At 42.4% G+C, this 8,389-nt stretch overlaps 1 long non-coding RNA gene across 1 annotated transcript in view; it reads left to right on the top strand.

Annotated features, from left to right (window-relative positions):
* The first annotated feature begins 7 nt into the window (after positions 1–7).
* LOC142481426 (uncharacterized) overlaps positions 8–8,389 on the top strand; it is a 33,880-nt gene continuing 25,498 nt past the window's right edge. Inside the window, exon 1 of the long non-coding RNA XR_012795771.1 lies at positions 8–45. This is a non-coding gene — a long non-coding RNA (uncharacterized LOC142481426). The remainder of the gene's footprint in view (positions 46–8,389) is intronic.

Raw genomic sequence — 8,389 nt, 5'->3', positions numbered from 1 at the left:
TGGCGGAGGTCTCCGAGAGTCGCAGCCATGAAATACTCATACAAGGTAAGTGAGAGTGTGCGAGTACACTGAGTATTATCCAGCGGCCCCCCCTCCTGTGTATTACCCAGAGGCTCCCCCTCCTGAGTATTACACAGCGGCTCCCCTCCTGAGTATTATCCAGCTGCCCCCCCCTCCTGTGTATTATCCAGCTGCCCCCCCTCCTGAGTATTATCCAGCTGCCCCCCCTCCTGTGTATTATCCAGCTGCCCCCCCTCCTGAGTATTACACAGCGGCTCCCCCTCCTGAGTATTATCCAGCTGCTCCCCCTCCTGTGTATTATCCAGCTGCCCCCCTCCTGAGTATTATCCAGCTGCCCCCCCTCCTGTGTATTATCCAGCTGCCCCCCTCCTGAGTATTATCCAGCTGCCCCCCCTCCTGTGTATTATCCAGCTGCCCCCCCTCCTGTGTATTACCCAGAGGCTCCCCCTCCTGAGTATTATCCAGCTGCCCCCCCTCCTGAGTATTATCCAGCTGCCCCCCCTCCTGAGTATTATCCAGCTGCCCCCCCTCCTGAGTATTATCCAGCTGCCCCCCCTCCTGTGTATTATCCAGCTGCCCCCCCTCCTGTGTATTACCCAGAGGCTCCCCCTCCTGAGTATTATCCAGCTGCCCCCCCTCCTGTGTATTATCCAGCGCCCCCCTCCTGTGTATTATCCAGCTGCCCCCCCTCCTGAGTATTATCCAGCTGCCCCCCCTCCTGTGTATTATCCAGCTGCCCCCCCTCCTGAGTATTATCCAGCTGCCCCCCCTCCTGTGTATTATCCAGCTGCCCCCCCTCCTGTGTATTACCCAGAGGCTCCCCCTCCTGAGTATTATCCAGCTGCCCCCCCTCCTGAGTATTATCCAGCTGCCCCCCCTCCTGAGTATTATCCAGCTGCCCCCCCTCCTGAGTATTATCCAGCTGCCCCCCCTCCTGTGTTTATATCCAGCTGCCCCCCCCTCCTGTGTATTACCCAGAGGCTCCCCCTCCTGAGTATTATCCAGCTGCCCCCCCTCCTGTGTATTATCCAGCGCCCCCCTCCTGTGTATTATCCAGCTGCCCCCCCTCCTGAGTATTATCCAGCGCCCCCCCTCCTGTGTATTATGAATTAGTTTTTCAGTGCTCCTAGTGACTATCCTTTATCAAGACACATATTATGGACCATAATTATTGCTCTGTATCAAACAGTTTATAACGCACTTATTTTCTTATCTCTCACACACACACACACACACACACACACACACTCTCACTCACACACTCTCTCACACTCACTCTCACTCACACACTCTCTCACACACTCTCACTCACACACACTCTCACTCACACACACTCTCTCACACACTCTCACTCACACACACACTCTCTCACACACACACACTCACACACACACACTCACACACACACACACACACACACACACACACACACACACACACACAGACACACAGACACACAGACACACGACACACACACACACACACACACACACACACGACACACAGATATATAAAGATTAGATATATAATGATATACCGGTGTGACAACCGTGAATAAGGTTCAAATGGAAACACAAGTTTCAAACCAGTGATGTAAAACTACTGAATACTAGTTGGTATGTCCGGAAATCGCACGGTAGCACGGTAATCAGCATCAAATAACGGTTATCTTTGGGGGTCCGGGTACGGGGGGCAGACAGGAGTGTGTCTCTCCCCCACGGTATGCAGACAGATGTGGGGGTACGGGGGCAGATGTGGGGGTACGGGGGCAGATCAGACCGTGTCTCTTCCCACGGTATGCAGACAGATGTGGGGGTACGGGGGCAGACAGATGTGGGGGTACGGGGGCAGATCAGACCGTGTCTCTTCCCACGGTATGCAGACAGATGTGGGGGGTACGGGGGCAGACAGATGTGGGGGTACGGGGGCAGACCAGACCGTGTCTCTTCCCACGGTATGCAGACAGATGTGGGGGTACGGGGGCAGACAGATGTGGGGGTACGGGGGCAGATCAGACCGTGTCTCTTCCACGGTATGCAGACAGATGTGGGGGTACGGGGGCAGACAGATGTGGGGGTACGGGGGCAGATCAGACCGTGTCTCTTCCCACGGTATGCAGACAGATGTGGGGGTACGGGGGCAGACAGATGTGGGGGTACGGGGCAGATCAGACCATGTCTCTTCCCACGGTATGCAGACAGATGTGGGGGTACGGGGGCAGACAGATGTGGGTACGGAGACAGATGGGGGTACGGGGCAGACAGATGTGGGGGTAGGGGCAGGACAGATGTGGGGGTACGGGGGCAGACAGATGTGGGGGTACGGGGCAGACATGACCGTGTCTCTTCCCACGTATGCAGACAGATGTGGGGGTACGGGGCAGACAGATGTGGGGGTACGGGGGCAGACATGACCGTGTCTCTTCCCACGGTATGCAGACAGATGTGGGGGTACGGGGGCAGACAGATGTGGGGGTACGGGGGCAGACCAGACCGTGTCTCTTCCCACGGTATGCAGACAGATGTGGGGGTACGGGGGCAGATCAGACCGTGTCTCTTCCCACGGTATGCAGACAGATGTGGGGGTACGGGGGCAGACAGATGTGGGGGTACGGGGCAGACAGATGTGGGGGGTACGGGGCAGACCAGACCGTGTCTCTTCCCACGGTATGCAGACAGATGTGGGGGTACGGGGGCAGACAGATGTGGGGGTACGGGGGCAGACCAGACCGTGTCTCTTCCCACGGTATGCAGACAGATGTGGCGGGGTACGGGGGCAGACAGATGTGGGGGTAGCGGGGCAGATCAGACCGTGTCTCTTCCCACGGTATGCAGACAGATGTGGGGGTACGGGGGCAGACAGATGTGGGGGTACGGGGGGCAGACCATACTGTGTCTCTTCCCACGGTCTGCAGACAGATGTGGGGGTACGGGGCAGACAGATGTGGGGGTACGGGGGCAGACATGACCGTGTCTCTTCCCACGGTATGCAGACAGATGTGGGGGTACGGGGGCAGACAGATGTGGGGGTACGGGGGCAGACATAACCGTGTCTCTTCCCAAGGTATGCAGACAGATGTGGGGGTACGGGGGCAGACAGATGTGGGGGTACGGGGGCAGACATGACCATGTCTCTTCCCACGGTATGCAGACAGATGTGGGGGTACGGGGGCAGACAGATGTGGGGGTCCTCCCAGGATACGCCGCAAACGTTATCGTGACTACATAACACGCAAAAGGGAGCAATCCCAAAGCGTTTCGTCATGGGTCATTTGTGCAACGGGTGCTCACCACAATCAGGACAGGACTGCGAGGCCGAGGTGGGGATGTTGGGGTACACTGACCTCCAGCCGCGAGACCACGTCCGGAGTGCAGAGGGTTGGCCAGGGGTAGAGGGCCAGATGCAAGCCGAGGTCAAAACACTGAGAGACAAGACAGGATCACAATGCACAAGGCGACAGGACACGGGACAGGACGCTTGGGGACAGGACGCTTGGGGACAGGACGCTTGGGGACAGGACGCTTGGGGACAGGACGCTTGGGGACAGGACGCTTGGGGACAGGACGCTTGGGGACAGGACACAGGGAACAGGACGCTTGGGGTATCACTACGTTCAGCAACAAAGGTTTATGCTCGGCCAATTTGCCAGAGGGCTGGCTGAGCATATAAAGGGCAGGCCGCCAATGAGCAGGGTGCAAGCAGCTGCCACAGATTAGCATCAAACGCCCACTCGGTGTTCATCCGCCCAATCAGTAGTCAGGGGGCGGAGTGTGCTGCAGGTCAGCGCTGTGTGCTGGCATTAACCCCTCGCGTGATCCTCGTAACGCGGCGCCCGCACGCAGTCTCCTGCGCGAGTGGTGCGTCACCCGTGTCGTCACGGGATGTGGGGGCAGGGCCGAAGCATGAGGTATTTCCTTGCCTGGCAGTGTGGCGCCTGCGCGTAGCTTCCGTGGTCTGAGGCGCGTCACCCATGTCATCACGGGACCTGTCGCAGAGGCGGGACCTAAGATCGATCCTCACAATGTGACTTCATCAGGGGTATGAAAGGCTTGACGCATGCGATCCGTAAATAGTCATTTGTTACGTAGTTACAGCAGTAAATACAATAGTTAGTAGTGATCAGCCTATGGAGAATGTAATTAAAAAAGCACAACAGATACTAGCTATGTGTACTACATTACAGAATATATACGTACAGAATACATAATGGGTACTACATTACAGAATATATACATACAGAATACATAATGTGTACTATATTACAGAATATATACATACAGAATACATAATGGGTACTACATTACAGAATATATACATACAGAATACATAATGTGTACTACATTACAGAATATATACGTACAGAATATATACTGTGTACTACATTACAGAATATATACGTACAGAATACATAATGGGTACTACATTACAGAATATATACATACAGAATACATAATGGGTACTACATTACAGAATATATACATACAGAATACATAATGGGTACTACATTACAGAATATATACATACAGAATACATAATGTGTACTATATTGCAGAATATATACATACAGAATACATAATGTGTACTACATTGCAGAATATATACATACAGAATACATAATGTGTACTACATTACAGAATATATACATACGGAATACATAATGAGTACTACATTACAGAATATATACATACGGAATACATAATGAGTACTACATTACAGAATATATACATACGGAATACATAATGGGTACTACATTACAGAATATATACATACGGAATACATAATGTGTACTATATTACAGAATATATACATACAGAATACATAATGGGTACTATATTACAGAATATATACATACAGAATACATAATGTGTACTACATTACAGGATATATACGTACAGAATACATAATGGGTACTACATTACAGAATATATACATACGGAATACATAATGTGTACTACATTACAGAATATATACATACGGAATACATAATGGGTACTACATTACAGAATATATACATACAGAATACATAATGTGTACTACATTACAGAATATATACATACAGAATACATAATGTGTACTACATTACAGAATATATACGTACAGAATACATAATGGGTACTACATTACAGAATATATACATACAGAATACATAATGGGTACTACATTACAGAATATATACATACAGAATACATAATGGGTACTACATTACAGAATATATACGTACAGAATACATAATGTGTACTACATTACAGAATGTATACGTACAGAATACATAATGGGTACTACATTACAGAATGTATACGTACAGAATACATAATGGGAACTACATTACAGAATGTATACGTACAGAATGTATACGTACAGAATACATAATGGGTACTACATTACAGAATGTATACGTACAGAATACATAATGGGTACTACATTACAGAATATATACATACAGAATACATAATGTGTACTACATTACAGAATATATACATACAGAATACATAATGTGTACTATATTGCAGAATATATACATACAGAATACATAATGTGTACTACATTGCAGAATATATACATACGGAATACATAATGTGTACTACATTACAGAATATATACATACGGAATACATAATGGGTACTACATTACAGAATATATACATACAGAATACATAATGTGTACTATATTACAGAATATATACATACAGAATACATAATGGGTACTACATTACAGAATATATACATACAGAATACATAATGTGTACTACATTACAGAATATATACGTACAGAATATATAATGTGTACTACATTACAGAATATATACGTACAGAATACATAATGGGTACTACATTACAGAATATATACATACAGAATACATAATGGGTACTACATTACAGAATATATACATACAGAATACATAATGGGTACTACATTACAGAATATATACGTACAGAATACATAATGTGTACTACATTACAGAATATATACATACGGAATACATAATGAGTACTACATTCCAGAATATATACATACGGAATACATAATGGGTACTACATTGCAGAATATATACATACAGAATACATAATGGGTACTACATTGCAGAATATATACATACAGAATACATAATGGGTACTACATTACAGAATATATACGTACAGAATACATAATGTGTACTACATTACAGAATGTATACGTACAGAATACATAATGGGTACTACATTACAGAATGTATACGTACAGAATACATAATGGGAACTACATTACAGAATGTATACGTACAGAATGTATACGTACAGAATACATAATGGGTATTACATTACAGAATGTATACGTACAGAATACATAATGGGTACTACATTACAGAATATATACATACAGAATACATAATGTGTACTACATTACAGAATATATACATATAGAATACATAATGGGTACTACATTACAGAATATATACATACAGAATACATAATGGGTACTACATGACAGAATATATACATACAGAATACATAATGGGTACTACATGACAGAATATATACATACGGAATACATAATGGGTACTACATTACAGAATATATACATACGGAATACATAATGGGTACTACATTACAGAATATATACGTACAGAATACATAATGGGTACTACATTACAGAATGTATACGTACAGAATACATAATGGGTACTACATTACAGAATATATACATACAGAATACATAATGTGTACTACATTACAGAATATATACATACAGAATACATAATGGGGTACTACATTACAGAATATATACATACAGAATACATAATGGGTACTACATGACAGAATATATACATACAGAATACATAATGGGTACTACATGACAGAATATATACATACAGAATACATAATGGGTACTACATGGCAGGATATATACATACAGAATACATAATGGGTACTACATTACAGAATATATACATACAGAATACATAATGGGTACTACATTACAGAATATAGACATACAGAATACATAATGGGTACTACATTACAGAATATATACATACAGAATACATAATGGGTACTACATTACAGAATATATACATACAGAATACATAATGGGTACTACATTACAGAATATATACGTACAGAATACATAATGGGTACTACATTACAGAATATATACGTACAGAATACATAATGGGTACTACATTACAGAATATATACGTACAGAATACATAATGGGTACTACATTACAGAATATATACGTACAGAATACATAATGGGTACTACATTACAGAATATATACGTACTGAATACATAATGTGTACTACATTACAGAATATATACGTACTGAATACATAATGGGTACTACATTACAGAATATATACATACGGAATACATAATGGGTACTAAATTACAGAATATATACATACGGAATACATAATGTGTACTACATTACAGAATATATACATACAGAATACATAATGGGTACTACATTACAGAATATATACATACAGAATACATAATGGGTACTACATTACAGAATATATACGTACAGAATACATAATGTGTACTACATTACAGAATATATACATACAGAATACATAATGGGTACTACATTACAGAATATATACGTACAGAATACATAATGGGTACTACATTACAGAATATATACGTACAGAATACATAATGTCTACTACATTACAGAATATATACGTACAGAATACATAATGGGTACTACATTACAGAATATATACATACAGAATACATAATGGGTACTACATTACAGAATATATACGTACAGAATACATAATGGGTACTACATTACAGAATATATACATACAGAATACATAATGTGTACTACATTACAGAATATATACATACAGATTACATAATGGGTACTACATTACAGAATATATACGTACAGAATACATAATGTGTACTACATTACAGAATATATACATACAGAATACATAATGTGTACTACATTACAGAATATATACATACAGATTACATAATGGGTACTACATTACAGAATATATACATACAGAATACATAGTGGGTACTACATTGCAGAATATATACATACAGAATACATAATGTCTACTACATTACAGAATATATACGTACAGAATACATAATGGGTACTACATTACAGAATATATACATACAGAATACATAATGGGTACTACATTACAGAATATATACGTACAGAATACATAATGGGTACTACATTACAGAATATATACATACAGAATACATAATGTGTACTACATTACAGAATATATACATACAGATTACATAATGGGTACTACATTACAGAATATATACGTACAGAATACATAATGTGTACTACATTACAGAATATATACATACAGAATACATAATGTGTACTACATTACAGAATATATACATAC

Source organism: Ascaphus truei, unplaced genomic scaffold (assembly GCF_040206685.1).
Source record: "Ascaphus truei isolate aAscTru1 unplaced genomic scaffold, aAscTru1.hap1 HAP1_SCAFFOLD_2649, whole genome shotgun sequence".
NCBI lineage: Eukaryota > Metazoa > Chordata > Amphibia > Anura > Ascaphidae > Ascaphus > Ascaphus truei.
Note: the sequence above shows the minus strand (reverse complement) of the source record. Positions and strands in the feature narration are given on the sequence as shown.